The 19381-nt window shown below is 50.0% G+C and overlaps 1 protein-coding gene across 1 annotated transcript in view; it reads right to left on the bottom strand.

Annotated features, from left to right (window-relative positions):
- MOV10L1 (Mov10 like RNA helicase 1) overlaps nucleotides 1-19381 on the bottom strand; it is a gene marked incomplete at its 3' end in the record, with an annotated part of 461653 nt that overhangs the window by 400561 nt on the left and 41711 nt on the right. The gene's annotated exons all lie outside the window — the stretch shown is intronic.

Here is a 19381-nt window from a genome sequence, read left to right as displayed (position 1 = left end):
CTAATGACTGCAGGACCGTTGGCATAGACAAGGTGGTCTGGGACCCAGAGGGCCCCACAGCCTCAGAGGGGTACAGGTGGTGGCACATGCTCCAGGGACTCCATGGGTGAATCGGAGGACCACCAACAAAAATGTTGAAATTGCTGTAAAGTACCCCCCACGCTGCACGACAAGTCCCAGCACACCAGGTGACTGCTATAGCAGAAAAAGGGACTTGTTTAGCATCCACAGAGACTCACCACCTCCTACTCAGGTACAGAGAGAGTGCCAGGCTGCACGTTGTGCAGCGAACAGAGAGAAAGAAAAAGTTAAGGCGTGAGTGAATAGGTCTGCAGAGGGACCCCGATAGTGAGGGGGAGCGATATGTGGAAATGAAGGGCGCTCTGAGGTCCAAACAACCCAGGGAGAGGCCCACGTGCACCCGAAAAACCACCAGAAGGGGGTGGGGGAACACTACTCACCACATCTTGGGACCGGGCGGGCACCGCTCTAGGCAGACAACCACACCAATCTTTTTTTTTTTAACAGAAAAGTTTGTTAAATCTTAAATCTTGGGGTCTAGCGGTACATCTAGGGTCGTCATGGCGGACAGCTCCCCTGCAACCACCCTCCAGAAGTCCTGGACCAAAGGGCAAGACCAAACCACATGTATAAAAAGGAACCTAAAGCCGTCTGGCATTTGGGGCAGCGGTCAGACCTAGTGTGATATATCCGGGCCAGCTTTTGCGGGGTGTAGTACACTCTATGTAGTAGGAAGCGGAGTTGGGTGTAACGGTCCCTAGCCGATATAACCAGCGGAATATAGTTCTGCAGGCCTTCCTCCCAGTCATCTATCGTCAAAGAGGGGATGTCCTCCCGCCAGGCGTAAAAGAGTCGGGTCAAAGCCACAGGGTCATAGGTCGAGATCCTGAGGTAAATTGAGGAAAGCAACCTATCTGCGTTTTTTGGAGATAAGGAAGCGTTCCACCGTGTGTGTAGTCACCTGGGGCGGAGTGGGAAATTGTTTCGAGGCCGCGTGTCGAAGCTGAAAGAAGCGGAAGAACATAGATGGGGGCAGTGCAAATGCAGACTTAAGGTCGTCAAACGAGCGCAGAGTACCCTCCGGCATGATATGGTCCAATTTCTTAATTCCATACCCGGCCCAAAGGGCTGCGTCAGGGATGGAATAGAAATGAGGGATGCGGGGTTCCCCCAAAGGGGAGTATGGGGGGGGGGGGGAGATATCCCCTCGGCCCGAGATCACCTCCGATACCTGCCTCCAGACTATAGCTTGGTGCGCATAGGGGTAGTCACTTTGGGGTGCGCCTTAGGTCCTCTAAAGACCAAGTTACTGAGCACCGTGTAAGAACCCAGGAGAGCCGCCTCAAGGTTAACCGCAGGGTTGGAACGAGTTTGGGCAAACCACCATCGCACTGTCACCAAAACCGCCGCCCAGTAGTACTGGAGGAACGAGGGCAACGCCAGGCCTCCAACCACACCATCTTAGCATGGGGGTGCTGCGGGCCAGAGGCTCGCTCCAACTCAAGTCGTGACCAGGGTTATGCGTCCTCGCGAGGAGTTTACTCGCTGGCCAGCCCCCGTCCAGTGGGTCACAGCCGACAGTGCAGAGCTGAGGTTGGTTCATGCTGGCTGGCTGGACTGGGGAGACCGTAAGCAGCTGATTGTAGTTCTCACAGGAACATAATTGATTGTAGTTCTCACAGGAACAGAAAATAATCAGAGTATAAAAAAAATTCAATTTAAAAAAGGAAAAAATGCTAGGACCAGGGATCCCAGCAAGGAACTAGGCCCTTACTCCTGACTAGGCAGAAGAAAAACTGAAGACCTATAGCAGGAAGTGGGAGTATAAAGCCTGGGACTGCCCTATAGGCGTAGTCAAACACTTTGCTGCCTAGTGTCCTACTCCTGTAGAGGAGAGCATAAACTCAAGGGCCAAGAAGATGTGGAGCTGTGTCCGTCAATGAACGAAAGAGAAATCCCTACTCGTGGAGAACGATGGGTTACACAAGAGGGGGTGTGTAACTAGATAAACTAAGCTCCAAGAATGAATAGGTCCAGATATGGAACCCTTATCTCAGGGCTTCTTTACTGTCCTTGCTGGGAGGCTGGGATTAAACAGCAAGATTCATGAAGCCACTACCCTTTTAAGCCAGTAGGGGGAGCTAGGAGAAACTAAAATAAAGCCTGTTAGGGCAGTAGATATGATTAGGGCCAGACCCGAAGAAAATAGGCGGGATGTACAGAGAAAACCAGGCTAGTTACTTCTAGGGAACAAATGTGGGAGAACCGATTAAAAAAAGGCAGAAGTACCTAAAAATGAGATAGATGGTATTTTTATAGCAGAAATGCTGAAGAGGTCAGTGGGGAAATGGTCAGTGTTAAAACACTACTAGTGAAAAAACAACATCAGACTAGACTAGATTTAGAAGAAACAGAACAGGGGCTGTTAGCCCCAAGCAGATTTCCAAAACTGCACATAAACCCAAACCAAAATCTTTTTATCCTCAGGGGGGATCGTGGGGATGGGGGGGTAGAGTTAGAGTCCCATAAAAGGGAAATGGGAGGTTCCTCATCTTTATGAAGGGATGGTGGGTCTCCTGTGATAGTAATGGGGACATTAACAGTAAGAGAGCATATGCAAGTTTGTGAGGGAAAACCATGCCACAAGTCAGGACAGGTATGAAATTAGATATTGTCAAAGGACCAGAATTTCAGGCTAATGTTTTCGTATCAGAGCTACCCAAAACATTTCTTGGGATTAATGCACTTCAAGATCAGCCAATTCAGACTGAACAGGGTTCATTAACATTTGGGTAAATCTGGCAAATGTAATTGGTAAGGGCGGTGATGGCTGTGGTAAGAGGTCATGCAAAACAAACCCGTCTACAGTCCTCAAGCACAGAAGCTAGTCTCTCACCAGCAGAACAGACTTCCTGGAGGCCACAAATAAATTGGGGAGACTACTTAACTATAGAGAGTAGGGATTCTTATACCTGCTGTAAGTAATTTCCCGGCTCCAGTGTTCAAAATAAAGCCAAACCTGATGGGACAAAGAATGACTGGATTACAGAAGATTACATAAAGTTGCACCTCTGTTAAAATCAGCTGTACCCGATATGATCTCCATCACTGAACAAATTGTGAAAAAAAGTGTCAGGAGATTATTACGCTGTGATAGACCCTGATAACACTCTCTTTTCAATTCAAATAGGCTAGGCATGTCAGGAAAAGTTTGCTTTTGTGGGGAATGGTCGTCCATACACTTTCATCGTGCTCATCTTCATTCTCCAACAAAATTATCAAGGACAGATTGCCTGAGATTTAAAGACCCTGAATTTTAAAAATAACTGTTTCATTACTTAAGATGGCATTATTTCTAACTGTCAGAGGCGGGTAGAGCCAAATTGGATGGCCCGATTTCACCCGAGGAACTGTCCAAGGCCATTGCGGCTCTACAGTCTGGTAAGGCCCCGGGCCCGGATGGGCTACCGGTGGAGTTTTACAAGTCCAACTTGGACCTGGTGGCTTTGCGCCTTCATTCTCTGCTGCAGGGTGCCTTGGATACGAATAGTTTGCCCTGTTCTAGGTCAGACGCGGTGATTGTTGTTATACCCAAACCTGGGAAGGACCCGGAACGCTGTGCGTCGTATAGGCCAATTTCCCTCCTTAATGTGGATGCCAAAATCCTGGCAAAAGTCCTGGCGCGGCGATTAAACTCTGTTTTGTCGCTGATCCATGGGGACCAAGCGGGGTTTATGCCGGGTAAGGGGACGGACATTAACGACTTTATACCCACATCTCTCATGCGGTGCTGTCGGGCTCGGGCGGGGTGGTGGCCTCTCTAGACGCAGAGAAGGCCTTCGACTCATTCGAGTGGGGTTACCTTTGGGAAGTCCTACGTCGCGTTGGCATTGGCCCTAACTTTATTTCCTGGTTGAAGCTGCTATACAGTGGGTACGGAAAGTATTCAGACCCCCTTACATTTTTCACTCTTTGTTATATTGCAGCCATTTGCTAAAATCATTTAGGTTCATTCTTCTTCCTCATGAATGTACACATAGCACCCCATACTGACAGAAAAACACAGAATTGTTGACATTGTTGCAGATTTATTAAAAAAGAAAAACTGAAATATCACATGGTCCTAAGTATTCAGACCCTTTGCTGTGACACTCATATATTTAACTCAGGTGCTTTCCATTTCTTCTGATCATCCTTGAGATGGTTCTACACCTTCATTTGAGTCCAGCTGTGTTTGATTATACTGATTGGACTTGATTAGGAAAGCCACACACCTGTCTATATAAGACCTTCCAGATCACAATGCATGTCAGAGCAAATGAGAATCATGAGGTCAAAAGGAACTGCCTGAAGAGCTCAGAGACAGAATTGTGGCAAGGCACAGATCTGGCCAAGGTTACAAAAATATTTCTGCTGCACTTAAGGTTCCTAAGAGCACAGTGGCCTCCATAATCCTCAAATGGAAGACGTTTGGGACGACCAGAACCCTTCCTAGAGCTGGCTGTCTGGCCAAACTGAGCTATCACGGGAGAAGAGCCTTGGTGAGAGAGGTAAAGAAGAACCCAAAGATCACTGTGGCTGAGCTCCAGAGATGCAGTCAGGAGATGGGAGAAAGTTGTAGAAAGTCAACCATCACTGCGGCCCTCCACCAGTCGGGGCTTTATGGCAGAGTGGCCCGACGGAAGCCTCTCCTCAGTGTAAGACACATGAAAGCCTGCATGGAGTTTGCTAAAAAACACCTGAAGGACTCCAAGATGGTGAGAAATAAGATTCTCTGGTCTGATGAGACCAAAATAGAACTTTTTGGCCTTAATTCTAAGCGGTATGTGTGGAGAAAACCAGGCACTGCTCATCACCTGTCCAATACAGTCCCAACAGTGAAGCATGGTGGTGGCAGCATCATGCTGTGGGGGTGTTTTTCAGCTGCAGGGACAGGACGACTGGTTGCAATCGAGGGAAAGATGAATGCGGCCAAGTACAGGGATATCCTGGACAAAAACCTTCTCCAGAGTGCTCTGGACCTCAGACTGGGCCGAAGGTTTACCTTCCAACAAGACAATGACCCTAAGCACACAGCTAAAATAATGAAGGAGTGGCTTCACAACAACTCCGTGATTGTTCTTGAATGGCCCAGCCAGAGCCCTGACTTAAACCCAATTGAGCATCACTGGAGAGACCTAAAAATGGCTGTCCACCAACGTTTACCATCCAACCTGACAGAACTGGAGAGGATCTGCAAGGAGGAATGGCAGAGGATCCCCAAATCCAGGTGTGAAAGACTTGTTGCATCTTTCCCAAAAAGACTCCTGGCTGTATTAGATCAAAAGGGGGCTTCTACTAAATACTGAGCAAAGGGTCTGAATACTTAGGACCATGTGATATTTCAGTTTTTCTTTTTTAATAAATCTGCAACAATGTCAACAATTCTGTGTTTTTCTGTCAGTATGGGGTGCTATGTGTACATTCATGAGGAAGAAGAATGAACCTAAATGATTTTAGCAAATGGCTGCAATATAACAAAGAGTGAAAAATTTAAGGGGGTCTGAATACTTTCCGTACCCACTGTATGTGGCCCCAGGGGCTAGGCTGCGCACCAATAGCTCCCTCTTCCCGCCATTTTCACTGCATAGGGGGACTAGGCAGGGCTGTCCGCTGTCCCCGAGACTTTTTGCCCTGGCGGTGGAGCCCCTGGCGATCCTCCTGCGGTCGACTCCCGCACTGTGGGGGGGCTGCAGGTGGGTCCGTTAATTGAACAAATTTCGTTGTACGCAGATGATGCCCTTCTGTCTCCCTGATGCGGCGGGATCCCTAGACTTGGTGCTGCAGGTTTTTTAGATGTTTGGATTGTTTTCTGGGATCCGCATCAACTGGGATAAATCCCAACTGTTTTCGCTGTTGGAGGTTCCTCCTCCGCTCTGCCTCTGCAGTGGGTTACGAAATTTCGCTACCTAGGTATTGAAGTACGGAGGGATGTTGCTAGATATTTGGATGACAATGTCACTCCTATTTTGCAGCAACTACAGCTCCGCTGCCAGACTTGGAGATAGTTACCTTTGACACCTGTAGGTAGGATTAATTTACTAAAAATGATTTTTCTCCCTAAATTTCACTATGTCTTCCGTAATATTCCGGTGCATATCCCGAAAGCCTTTTTCCGACAGTTGGATAGAGTGGTGGTGGACTTTGTTTGGGCGGGGGCTGTCCCCAGGGTTGCAAAGGCTACCCCTGCAGCTCCCATGGTCCCTGGGTGGGCTGGCACTGCCCAACTTTCACTATTACCATTGGGCGGCGGTGTTGGTCACGGTGAGGTAGTGGTTCGCGCAGCCCCAGGACAACCCGGCGGTGGGCCTGGAGGCGGCGATTATGGGCTCCTACGCTGCTCTTGGTCACCTGGTTTACCACGGCCCTGGGGTGCACCAACAGCTGACTGTCCCAATGCGGACAATGGTCAGGGTGTGGGGAAAGATGTCGGCTGTGGTCGGCGACCCTGACACTGTCTCCCCGCATTCCCCGCTTTGGGGGGGAACTCCAGGCTGCGACACTTCGGTCCATTCCGGACCCGGGTCTGTGGAACCGATTTGGGATTACTAGACTACAGCAGGTGATGCCTGGGGGTGTGCTTCTCCCATTTCGGACGCTTTGCTCTACCTATGCTCTCCCCTCTTCTATGCTATTTCGCAGACATGGGAGTAAGTCACACATGTGCAAGTCACAAGCAAGTCTCACGTCTTAACCTTCAAGTCTCAAGCAAGTCCCAAGTTACTGTGGCGAAAAGCAAGCAAGTCAAGTAGAGTCCCTGCTAGAAGTCAAGCAAGTCAAGTCATTTACTTTGGTCAAGTCACAAATCAAGTCAAAATACTGATCTACCTCAATTTTCACCTTTAAATCAGTTAAATGTCAGTGGTCAGGAAAGGTTTTGTTTTATTTTCAACATTAACAAAACTGCTTAGTGCTTTTTTCTTGGCATATTAAAGAAACACTTTGAATGCCTAAACAGCTCAAAATCCTTCATCCGGTCAGGTTTCAACACCACAGTCACCAAAAACATGTTAAAGCGGAGTTCCGGCCTCTGGGGTGAAATTTAGATAAAAATACCCCCGGGACAGTCAGGGCTGGTACATTCCCCAATGGATAGCCTCTGAACTGTCCCAGGTCGCACTTACATTTTAGAAGAAATACCTTAAAAAAAAAATTCTTCTCCAGCGCTGCCATCTCAGGTGTGGGCAGCTGAAGCCAGCGTGTCCTCTTCTGCGTCCTCTTCGGTGACGTCGGAGTCCCAGAATGCCCTGCACTGGCCCCGCTCTTCACTTCCGGTGCAGGCACGGCATCCCCGGCATAGCAGGGAATGCCGCGCCTGCACCGGAACTGACGAGTGGGACCGGTGCAGGCACATTTGCTTCTGGGAGCGATGATGTTTAGCTCCCAGGAGTCATTGCAAAGCCGGAAGTGACGGCGCAGGCCGCGGCCGCAGAGGGAGGAAGTGGAAGGAAGGGGAGTATATTTTCTTCTATAATAAGGTAAGTGAAAAAAAAAAAAAAAAAAAAAAAATCGGGAGCATCCATTTCTTTTTCAGGTGACACTCAGCAAGCGGATGGCCCAAAATCAATTTTTTCAATTTTGAGGCCGGAACTCCGCTTTAAGTATTTCCATTGTTAAACAGCCAGTGTCCTAAAAATCAGAACACACTGAGGTGTTTTAAGTGACTGTGGTGTCAGAAACGTAACGGGCACATTCATTTTGCTCTAACACATCTTGAGAAAATGCAAATATTTAATAACTTTAAAAAGTAAAGTAATTTCAAGTCATATGTCTCAAGTCAAAGTCAAGTCTGAAGTCATGAATACCAAGTCAAAGTCAAGTCGAGTCTTTTATTAATTTTAGTCAAGCAAGTCTCAAGTCCTCAAACTGGTGACTTAAGTCTAACTTAAGTCAAGTCATGTGACTCAAGTCCCCCACCTCTGCCATTTCGCTACCTCCAACTGAAACATGCTCTGCAGACTCAATACCCATGGGCTGTCACGCTAGCCCCCAACATGGTGGAGCGGTTACTGTCTACTAGACGCGCCGACTGTATCCAGCCTTCGGTGTACCTTAGGATAACTTGTAAGGTGGACGGGGCAAGCCCCGACTCTATGCCCTTTGGAAGGAGGACATTCCGTCCCTCGACGAGGAGGCCTGGGAGGAGGGGCTGGGTTGCTACATATCTGGGATGATTTCGGCCAGGGACCGCTTCATTCAGCTCAAGTTCCTACACAGGGCCTATTACACCCCTCAGCGAGTGGCCAAGATATACCCTGGCAGTTCGGATGTATGCCCCCGGGGTTGTGGTCAAATGGGTACCTTTGTCCATATGGTGTGGTCCTGCCCTGTTGCTCAGAGATTCTGGCGGGAGGTGGTTGACGAAATTGAAGGTTTGGGGGTGCTCGGCATGGTCCTTGATCCCAAAGTCGCATTACTGGGCTTCTGTGATTTGGTGTCTCATAAGAGGCATGTGAAACTTTTTATATTTTATCTTATGTTTTATGCCAGGAAAACGATACTGTTATTTTAGAAATCGGCTGATCCTCCGTTACTATCCAATTGGAGGACCCTGGTAGACTCGGTCTTGCCGCTCTATAAACTCACCTACATGAGAAGGGGTTGTCCTCCGAAGTTTGACAAGGTGTGGGGTCTGTGGGTGGCCAGGGGAGGGTTGTAAACTTGGGGGGTGTGGCTGCTTAGGTGGGGGGGTGGGTGGTTTTCTCCCAGCTCTATGGTACCTCTACTGCCTGTATGGAACTGAAGTACTCTTTGATCCTACACTTCTGGGCGGGAGCTGATCATCGGTTAATGTTTGCCTATGTTGTACCTTGTTTTTCTTTTGCTCATCTTTAATTTTGTCCATTGTGAACCCAGCACTGTACCCTTGTTTGTAACTTGCTTTTGAAACTAATAAAAAAAATTTGTTAAAAAAAACATGGTATTTTTTCTAGACCAAAAGATGTAAAATGTAACCAAAGCACTGCAGCTGCTGACACAGCACATGGAGAATAGAGGATGGACTATTATCCAAGGACATGCCACAGAGGTAACGTTCCTGGGAATGATGTGGACTGGGCCACAAATGAAAATTCCAGAGACAGTTGTACATACTATCCAGGTACTGTTGGCCCCTACTAACAAAAAGGAGGCACAGAAGTTCACTGTAGTGAGAATCTGGAGATTGTTCAGCCCACAGCTTGGACTGATCCTGAGGCCTATATACAATAAAAAAAAAAAAAAATACTAAGTTCTCATGTGGTTCAGAGCAGCAGACCACATTCCTTGCTGATAGAGAAGCCATTTTGCTGCATAACAGATTGGGACCCATGAGACCAGGAGTAACATTTCAGCTGGATGTAGTTGATCAGGAGGTTACCATATCTTGGGATCTGTGGCAGCAGTATTTTGGTCCAAGCAACAGACACATGCCCCTAGGAGAAGTACCGGCTTGTGGCAGACACAGCACTTCAACATGTGGATGTCTTTACAGGAAAGAATGTCATCATTCATACTTCATGGTCAATAAATAGCAGGAAGAGTGAGAATAATGGATTAACCACTGGGGTAACTGCCACTCAAAGCCAGACACTGATGAAATGTAAGTGGTACCTTCAATAAAGAGGGGTTATTGCAGACTGGGAAGCAAAGGCAAAACAATATCTTCATTGAGGGGGAAAGCAGACACCACCTTGGGAAGAAAGGACGGATTGGGTCGCAGGACCACTTTATTTCTATGAGCAACCAGATAAGGTGAACGGCAAGACAGAGCCGCCAATGCAGACACTCTGCGAGCAGAGGTGATAGCCACCAGAAAGGCCACTTCCTGGAACAACACAGGCAGAGCTATTTCTCTGATGTTCTCAAAGGGAGGCCGTTGCGAAACAGACAAAACCAAATTCAGGTCCCACGGAGGCAAAGGATCCCTCCGCGGGGGAGCCAGATGACGCCCCCCTTAAATAAAGGTGCGAATCAGGGTATTAGTCGCCAAGGGATGCTGAAAGAGAAAGGCTAATGCCCCATACACACGTGCAGATTATCTGCAGACTTTTGTCTGCAGACTTGCCAAAACCATATAATATGAGATCAAACCTAAACACTTTCAATTTGTATGCAATCTGGCAGGCCCTTGCACTACATAGAAAAGGTAAGTCTGCAGATAATCTGCACGTGTGTATGGGGCATAAGGCCGACAACTGACCCTTGATCGCGCCCAACGCCAAACGCTGTTCCACACCTTCCTGCAGGAAGGCCAAAACCCTCGGTACCGAAAAGGAGTGAGGATGAAACCCTTGCGACTCACACAAGGCAATATACGCCTTCCAGGTACTATGGTAAATCTTCATGGGAGGTAGCCTTCTGAGCTCTCAGCAAGGTAGGAATGACAGCATCAGAGAGACCTCTGTCGGGGGCGTGGCTGACTTCCGGGATGTGAGGAGCTTCTTCTCCTAGCTCCGCTGCCGATCGATTCTCCTGTACCTAATCCTTTGCCATCCGGGCTCTGTTTCGCTGTCTACTTACCTCCCTCGGCTCCCTGACCACTCCTGCATCCGACAGATATGGTGAAGTACGGCAGGGACAGGCCGGTGTCCCCGGAGGATCGCGATCCGGATCCCTCGGCGCAGGTCCAAGATGGCGCCCGATCCTCTCACGCTGCCGGGACCTCCGCTGCAGCTGCTCACGCATCCTGGATGGGAGACAGTCCTGAATGGCCTGCGCTGTCACCGAGTGCCCATACCGCTGCAGAACCTGTGGGACCACGCATATCCCAGGTACCTGAGCCCACCCTGTCGCAAATAATGGATGCCATAAAAATGTGCCAGACCTCCCTTACATCCCAGATTGATGCTCTTAGGGTGGACTTCTCCCTCCTTAAAGACGATGTCCACAAGCTCAGGCAGAGGGTCACCACTGCAGAACAACGTATAAGCTCCGTAGAGGACGATGTATTCCCTCTCCCTGCAGCACTTAGAGGCATACAGGCGGAGCAGAAGGCCCAGGCGGCTAAGTTAGGGGACATGGAGGACCGCCTGCGGCGCAATAATCTGCGATTCCTGGGCTTCCCGGAGGGAGCTGAAGGCAGAAATCCTGAGGCCTTTGTAGAATCCTGGCTGAAACAGGCGCTGGGCCCTGATTCCTTCTCCCCACTATTTGCTGTTGAGCGGGCTCATAGGGTCCCCTTTAAGGCCCCTGCACCGGGAGCTAGGCCCCGACCCTTGCTGGCAAGGATCCTTCACTACAGGGATAGAGATGCGGCTCTGAGGAAGGCCAGGGAACTACCGGATCTCCGCTTTGACAATGCTGTCATTACCATCTTTCCGGATTTCTCAGCGGGCACGCAAAAACAGAGAGCAGCATTTGTGCATGTCAAGAAACGTCTCAGGGAGCGGCAGCTACCTTACAGTATGTTGTATCCTGCTAAATTACGTGTGGTGTGTGGAGGCAAGACGCAATTCTTCCTGGATCCTGCGGATGCTGCTCAATGGCTGGACTCCTTGGGCAGGGGCTGAGGACTTTGCTGAGTGGGGTATTCTTTTTTCCTGATATCTCTCCGGATGCTGAGCCTGTCGCAAGGTTGGGGATACCCTTTTTTTGTGCCTTGGATTATTACCCGTCTCCTCTTCTTTACCTGTGGGAGGTGTACTCCTGATTCCCCTTCCCGGATGGTAACCTCTATGTGGTGTGACTGTATGGTGGCATTCTAGGAACGTTACTTAGGTTCGGTTCTCCACTAGCTCCACTGACTTGGTTTGGTTTGGGGTTCAGGCTCGGGCATGTTGGGGCTTCGGGCAGGGTGGGGGGATGGGGACTTCTTGTTTTTTTGTTTCTTTGGGACTGGTTTATACCCTTCACGGATGCTTCCTGCACTCCTTACCTTCTGTCTACAGACGCTTCCTACGGCGGTTGATGCACTGCCCCCTGTTGCCCGGTTTTTGGGGGACCTCATCAGCGTGGGACTGTCCTCTTTTTTCTTACCATGGCTGTGGACAAATTAACTGTGCTCTCCTGGAACGTTAGGGGGCTTAACGATAAAGTGAAACGGGCCCTGGTTTTTAATTACTTACAGAAATATACCCCTCAGATTGTATTTTTACAGGAAACACATTTGACTGGGTCTAAGGTTCTTGCCCTTAAGCGGGCGTTTGTGGCGCATGGCTTCCACTCCATGTTTTCCACACACGCCAGGGGGGTATCAATCCTGGTGACTCGTTCACTTCGGTGCCTGGTGAAACGGGTTGTTACCGATCTATATGGGCGATATGTTATCGTTTTATTGCAAATTGAGAATGTGGTGTATACTTTCTTGTCTGTTTATATCCCGCCCCCATTTACACTAGCCTTCTGGGACAAGGTAATGGCCCAATTGCTGCAGGTGGCCGTAGGGCCTTTGCTGATTGCGGGTGATTTTAATGCAGTGATGTCCCCTGCGATGGATAGGTATCCTGGCGATGTGTCGGCTTCTTCCTCTCTTGCGGCTTCAGTCGACAAGTATCAGTTGGTGGACTGCTGGAGGTGGAGGAACCCGACCGCTAGAGAATATTCCTGTTACTCGGCCTCTTATAAAACCCTCTCCAGGTTGGATATATGTTTGGTCTCCCCGGACTTGCTCCCGAGACTAATTTCCGTCTCCTACTTGCCTAGGGCCGTCTCGGACCACTCTCCTTTGCTTATTACAATTGGCCTCTCCTCCTCAATCGGTTACAAACTGTGGAGGTTGAGCCCTCAGTGGCTCAACGAGGAAATCTTTTTCAATATCACTGAGAAGGAGATGGCTCATTTCTGGCTGGTCAATCAGGAGACGGCCTCTGGCGCTATGGTGTGGGATGCCTTCAAGGCTACCATGCGGGGCTCAGTGTCCGGGGTGATTAAGCAACTCAGGGAGGATAGGGCCTGGAGGGTGGAGTCTCTCCAGTCGGAGGCGACTAAGGCTGAATTGGAATATATTAAGAACCCTTCATCTGTGAACTATTCTGTGTGGCGGGACAGTGCTCGGCAGCTGGATCTCATTTTAGTGGAAAAGACTCAGAAAAAATTACTCTATCAAAAGCAGCGGGTGTTTGAATATGGCGATAAGAATAGTAAGATTCTGGCGTATCTCTCTCGTTCTGAGCACCCGGTCACGGCTATTGCCAGTGTTTACGATGCCCAGCATCGGCGGTGCACGGAGGGCACGGAGATAGTGGGAGCCTTTCTGGATTTTTTTAAGTCTTTGTACTCCTCAAGAGCCTCCTACTCTCAGGAGGAACTGGACTCCTACCTACGGGACATCCCGATGGAGACGCTTGAGGTGGAGGATAGTGCGTCGCTTGAGGGCCCTCTTACTGCTGAGGAGATCGCGGCTGCGATTTCCTCTTTTGCGGCTAATAAGACACCGGGGATGGACGGGTTTCCAATTGAGTGGTACAGAGCCTACTCGGGGACTCTAGTCCCCCGACTATCCAAGGTTTATGCTGAAGCTTTTGAGACTGGGAAGCTACCATCGTCCCTTCGGGAGGCCCTGATAGTGTTGATACCCAAGCCAGGTAAGGACCCGATGTACTGCGAGTCTTATAGGCCTATATCCCTGATCAATGCTGACGTCAAAATTATGGCAAAGGTTTTGGCCCGTAGGGTGAATAACGTTGTCTCTAAGATTATTCACTCCGACCAAACTGGATTTATTCCAGGCCGCTCTACGGCGATAAACCTGCGTCGTCTCTTCATCAACCTACAGGCTCCACCCTCTGGAGTGGACACCAGACTGATATTATCCTTAGATGCTCATAAAGCATTTGACTCGGTGGAGTGGCCCTATTTATTCGCAGTGCTGGGCAGGATGGGATTTGGTCCAAAGTTTATCAGATGGGTGCGGTTACTCTATGACTCGCCAGTGGCGCGCTTGCGTGTCAACAACAGGGTTACTGAACAATTTCCGGTGTCCCGTGGCACTAGGCAGGGGTGCCCATTGTCCCCCCTGCTGTTTGCCCTGGCCCTGGAGCCACTGGCCAACTTGCTTAGGCGTGATGAGAGGATACGTGGTTGCAGGGTGGGGGAGCTGGAAGAGAAAACATCTCTATATGCCGATGACATGCTGCTTTATCTGGCTGACTCCCGGGAGTCCCTGGATGCTGCCCTGGAGGTGATAGAATCCTTCGGGCGATTCTCGGGATTCCAGGTTAACTGGGATAAGTCGGTGGCGTTCCCCCTCGACCCTAATCGGGCACCTGACCTAGTGCTTCCACGTAGCCTTCAGGTGGTGACTAAATTTCGATACCTGGGTGTGGTCATTCAGCAACCGGTGGGCATGTACGTTGACAACAATATTACTCCACTGATACAACGGTTGAAACAAACCTTGGTCACCTGGAGCAAGTTGCCCCTTAACCTGATGGGTAGAATCAATATATTTAAAATGATCTATTTGCCCCGCTTCCTCTATCTTTTTTGGCAGGCTCCGGTGTACCTTCCCAAGCGGTTCTTTGCAAGCATTGAATCCATACTGATCTCTTTTCTATGGGGTGGGAAGCCGGCGCGGATCTCGTTCAGCACGCTAAAACTCCCCGCTCACGTTGGGGGTCTGGCGGCTCCTGATCTGCAGGCTTACTACTTGGCTGCTCAATTGACACATGTCCATGCGTGGTTCTTCCCGGACCTGCCGAACGCAGCGGTCACCACGTCGGCAGCGGTGATGGGCTCCTATGAGGCACTCCTTAATTCACTATATAGGAATGGTCCTTACCCGAAGGAGGGTGCCGCTATCCTTAGATTATCCTACAAAATTGTGCATATTTGTAACGTTAGAATGGGGGGTTCTTCCTTCAACAGATCCCCTAATGCTCCTATATGGTTTAACCCGGGACTGCCAGATTTGCATAAGTTGGATTCCTCTAGGAGGTGGGCGGGATTTGACTTAAAATATGCCCACCAATTGTTTGTGAATCAGACCTTTAAGTCCTTTGCTGAGCTGAGGATGGAGCTGGGGATTCCCTTGACGTGCTGGTTTCTGTATCAGCAACTTCGACACGCAGTGGCGGCCCAATTTGGTCTTCGGGGGGTCCACCTGGCTCCGACTCGGTTGGAAAAGGAATTGATGAATCCCGACCACACTAAACTCATCTCTCGACTATATGGGTTGACTCTTGACCAGGGTGAGGGGAGGATGGGGTCCCTTCGGGCAAAGTGGCAGGCTGATATACCTCAATTGGAACTGGCGGACTGGGATGATTTGCTCAGTGCCCAGTTCCATGGATTGATAGCTGCGGGGGACAGGGTTATTCAACTGAATTATTTACATAGAATTTACTATACTCCCTGCCGTCTCTTTGCGATGGGAAGGCTTGCCTCCCCATTGTGTTTCCGCTGCCAGGAAGTTAGGGGGGACTTCTTTCACATGGTCTGGTTATGTCCGCTGATTCAGTCCTTCTGGAAGGGGGTATGTACCTTTATTGAGGAAAAATTGGCACTGCCGAATATTCTCGCGCCGGACAGATGCCTACTTGGCAATCTGGGGGGAGGAGGGTATTCGGCAGTCCCAGAGGACTCTGTTGTGTATACTTTTTTTCTATGCCAAGAAATTGATTGCCCTGAGATGGAAACAGGACGCTCCGCCTACGGTGGCAGCCTGGGTGGAACTGGTCAACAATGCTCTTCCTATGTATAAATTAACATATCTGGCTAGGGGTTCCAAGAAAAAATTTGCTAAGGTGTGGTCCTCCTGGATGGACTCGGTTCTAAGGTCCAGAGAGGTCTAAACTTCTGAGATGCTATGTGACTGTCTGTCAAACTTATTGCTCCGCCTTGGGGACGTTTTGTTTTTCTTTTTTCACCTATTGGGTGCCCGGGGCTGGGAGGGGGGTGGTGCTTCTTCCATATGGTGGGTTGCATATTTGCTGATGTGATAGGAATGCATTCCGTGAAGGGTTTTGTTTTGTTTAAAAAAAAAAAAAAAAAAAAAAAGAAGAAAAACTTTTTGAATATCATCCTACGAAGTTTCTGGTTGGTGCGGGAGAGGCGGGGTGGGGGCAGTCAATTGAGGTTGCTATATGTGCGCTACTGTGGTTGATGTTACTTGCCTTACTACCCTGTACTTCTGTCTGTATGATTTTTGGATATGCATTATTTCCTTCTTGGTTGTACTTTCTGGTTTATATCGGACTGTTGTCTGTGTTTTATGTTTATTAATAAAAATACCTTTAAAAAAAAAAGAGAGACCTCTGTCTCTTAACACCTGGCTTTCAACCGCCACGCCGTTAAAGCCAGAGACCGTAAAGCAGGATGGAAGATCGGCCCTTGAGACAGCAGATCTTTTCTCAGAGGCACTGCCAGGGAGGCTTCATAACCATCTGCATGAGGTCTGCGTACCAAGACCGATGAGACCAGTCCGGGGCCACCAGAATTACCTGCACCTCTTCCAACGCCAACCTGCAGAGGAACCTGGACAACAGCTGAATCGGGGGAAAGGCCTAAATCAGCCGATACCGGTGCCAAGGCACCACCGTGTCCGTGGCGTTCGCAAGAGGATCCCGGGCCCTTGACACAAATCTTTCCACCCTTTTGTTGAGGCAGGCCGCGAACAGATCCACGTCTGGCGTCCCCCACCGGGCACACAGGAGGCAAAACACCTCCAAATGCAGGGACCATTCCCCCTGATCCAAGGACTGATGACTCAGATAGTCCGCCTACCAATTCTCCACTCCAGGAATGTGAACAGCAGAGATAGCTGCAACGTGTGCCTCGGTTCAGGTTAGAATCTCAGCCATTTCCTTGGCCGCCCGGGCACTCCTGGTGCCCCCCTGGTGATTGATGTAAGCCACCGCTGTGGCATTGTCTGTTTGAACTCGAACCGGACCACCATGCAACCGAGGCGCCCAATGGAGTGGGCAAAGTTTGATCGCCCTGAGCTCCAGGACCTTGATCGGTAAAGAGGATTCCTCCACCGGCCATGTCCCCTGGGCACACAGGGTGTCCAGTACTCCACCCAAGCCCGTCGGGCTGGCATCCGTGGCAATTACCATCCACAACAGGGGCAGAAAGGACTTGCCTTGGCTCAGAGCGGGTGACAAGAGCCACCATGAACACTCCGGCCTCATGAGACTGCTCAAACCCATCAACCTGCCCAGGGACTGTGGATCCTTGTTCCATCTGGCAAGGATCTCTGCTTGCAGAGTCCTTGTGTGAAACTGAGCAAACAGGATTTTGCCTCGAAGGCCGAAACCATCAGCCCCAAGGACCTCATGCAGGCCCGCAGTGAGGAGAGATCGTTGTCCCTGAGGGACCTGATCTCGCCCTACAAGGTCTAAAGAAGTTTTTCCTCTGGGAGACAAACTTTCGCTTGAGCAGAGTCCAAGACCATACCCAGGTTATTCATTCAGACGGACTGACAGAGGTCAGTGCCGACTTCTGGAAGTTGACGGTCCATCCGAACTCCTGGAGCGTCTGAGCCATGACTGTCAGATCGCCCGACAGTGGCACACGAGCTCGCCCGTAACAGAGGTCGTCCAGATAACCGAGGACCGCAAACCCCCTCTTGTGCAGCAGATCTAGCACCGGGGCCAAAACCTTGGTAAAGACCCCGGGGGCCGAGGCTAGACCAAAGGGTAATGCCACAAATTAAAAAAGTGGTCCTCTGCCACTGCCAAGCAGTGACATCACAGATGACCCTCGTAGATAGGTAAGTGTAGATACGCATCCTTGAAGTTGGAGGCCAGAAAATCCCCTGCACTCAGACACCACTACCGACCGGATGGATTCCATCCAGAACTTCTGCACCCGCGCAAAGCGGTTCAGAGACTTGAGGTCCAGAATCGGACACACCTTGCCCTCTTTCCTGGGCACCGTGAACAGGTTGGAATAGAAACCGCAAAACCGGTCCCGCAAAGGAATCGGTACAATAACTCCTTGAGCAAGAAGATCTTGCACAGCCCCCTTGAGATCCCTTAAACGATCGGGACACAGATGGAGATTTGATGGAAAGAAGCTGTCTGCGAGGCGAGATCAAAATTCGATCTTATACTCTGAACGAATCAGTTTGTGAACCCATTTGTCCTGAATTTGGGACAACCAGGGTTCCCGAAAGTAACACAGATGAACCCCCACCACTGAAATGGGTGAGGGCGTCCCTTCAGGCGGAGGAAGACTGGGCTGAAGCACAGGACTAAGTGGCCTTGGGTTTACCAGACCAGGGCTTCCTGTTACCACTGGAGGCCTTGAAGGATTTGCCTTTGTCCTGCGGCCCTGAGGCACGAAAAAGGCCCCCGATGAGCCTTGAAGGAAGGACCCCGCCGAGCGCGGGGTGTTTTACCCTTAGCGGCTTGGGGCAGAAGGATACTCTTACCCCCTGTGAGACCCTTGACAATCTCATCCAAGGAATCACCAAAAAAAAAAAAAAAAAAAAGACTTTCCTCCAAATAGGAGATATCAGACAGACAGTCTTTTTTGAGGCATGGTCAGCCGACCAGCTCTTCAACCACACCATGCAGCGGAGTGCGATCCCCACCACAGACAACCTAGCGACCAGGGCAGTCTCATCCAGGGCCGCATCACAGGTACACCATGTCCTGGGCCATTTGGTCTACCAGGTCAATGAGAGTCGGAGGGACCAAGTTGCGTTTAAGCACCTTGACCCATTCCATAACCGTCTGAGAAACCAGCACGGAAGCGAACACAAGCTTGAGGAGCAAGCCCGCCAGCTGATACATGTGGCGGGAAAGTGACTCCACGCGCCTATCCATCGGGTCTCTAAACACCGGGGAGTCCTCCACGGGTACCACCGTGGATTTATTCAACCTGGACACAGTGTGGTCCACCCTAGGTGATACCGTCCAGTGATTGTAAATGGGGTCCGCAAAGGGATAGCGGCGTTGAAAACGCTTAGGCACCACCCGTACATGCTTAATGCGTCGTCACTGTTCATTGGCGATATCGTGAAACTCCTTGGGGCAGGGGAAAACCTGACCCGACTTCTGTGCTTTGCAAGACCCGAAGGAAACCCGCTTACCTGAATGGGTGGACTCATCATCAATATTCAAAGTCTCCCTGACGGAGCGAAGAAGTGCTTCAACTAAAGCGTGTTCCTGTGCTGCAGCAGAGGAGGACTCATCCTCCTCACCGTCTGAGTGCGAGGACTGGGAACCCTTAGGGAGGGTGTTGTCCATGGCAACCATATCAGGCTCTGAATCAGACTACTGAGAGGGCATCGGCTGTTTTTGAACATAACTTTGCGACATCATAAGATCAACTTTGCACACCGAAGGTTCAATGGCTGGAGCTAAAGAAGCTAGAGCAGGTACTCCGGATGTCCCGGAAGCACACACAAGATCAGTGGAGAAATTGTTATCCTGGGACTCCATTTTGGCAGAAATAC

Source organism: Pelophylax lessonae, assembly GCF_965119305.1.
Source record: "Pelophylax lessonae genome assembly, chromosome: 4".
Classification (NCBI taxonomy): Eukaryota; Metazoa; Chordata; class Amphibia; order Anura; family Ranidae; genus Pelophylax; species Pelophylax lessonae.
The sequence above is the reverse complement of the archived record's forward strand: the minus strand, read 5'-3'. Positions and strand labels throughout refer to the sequence as shown.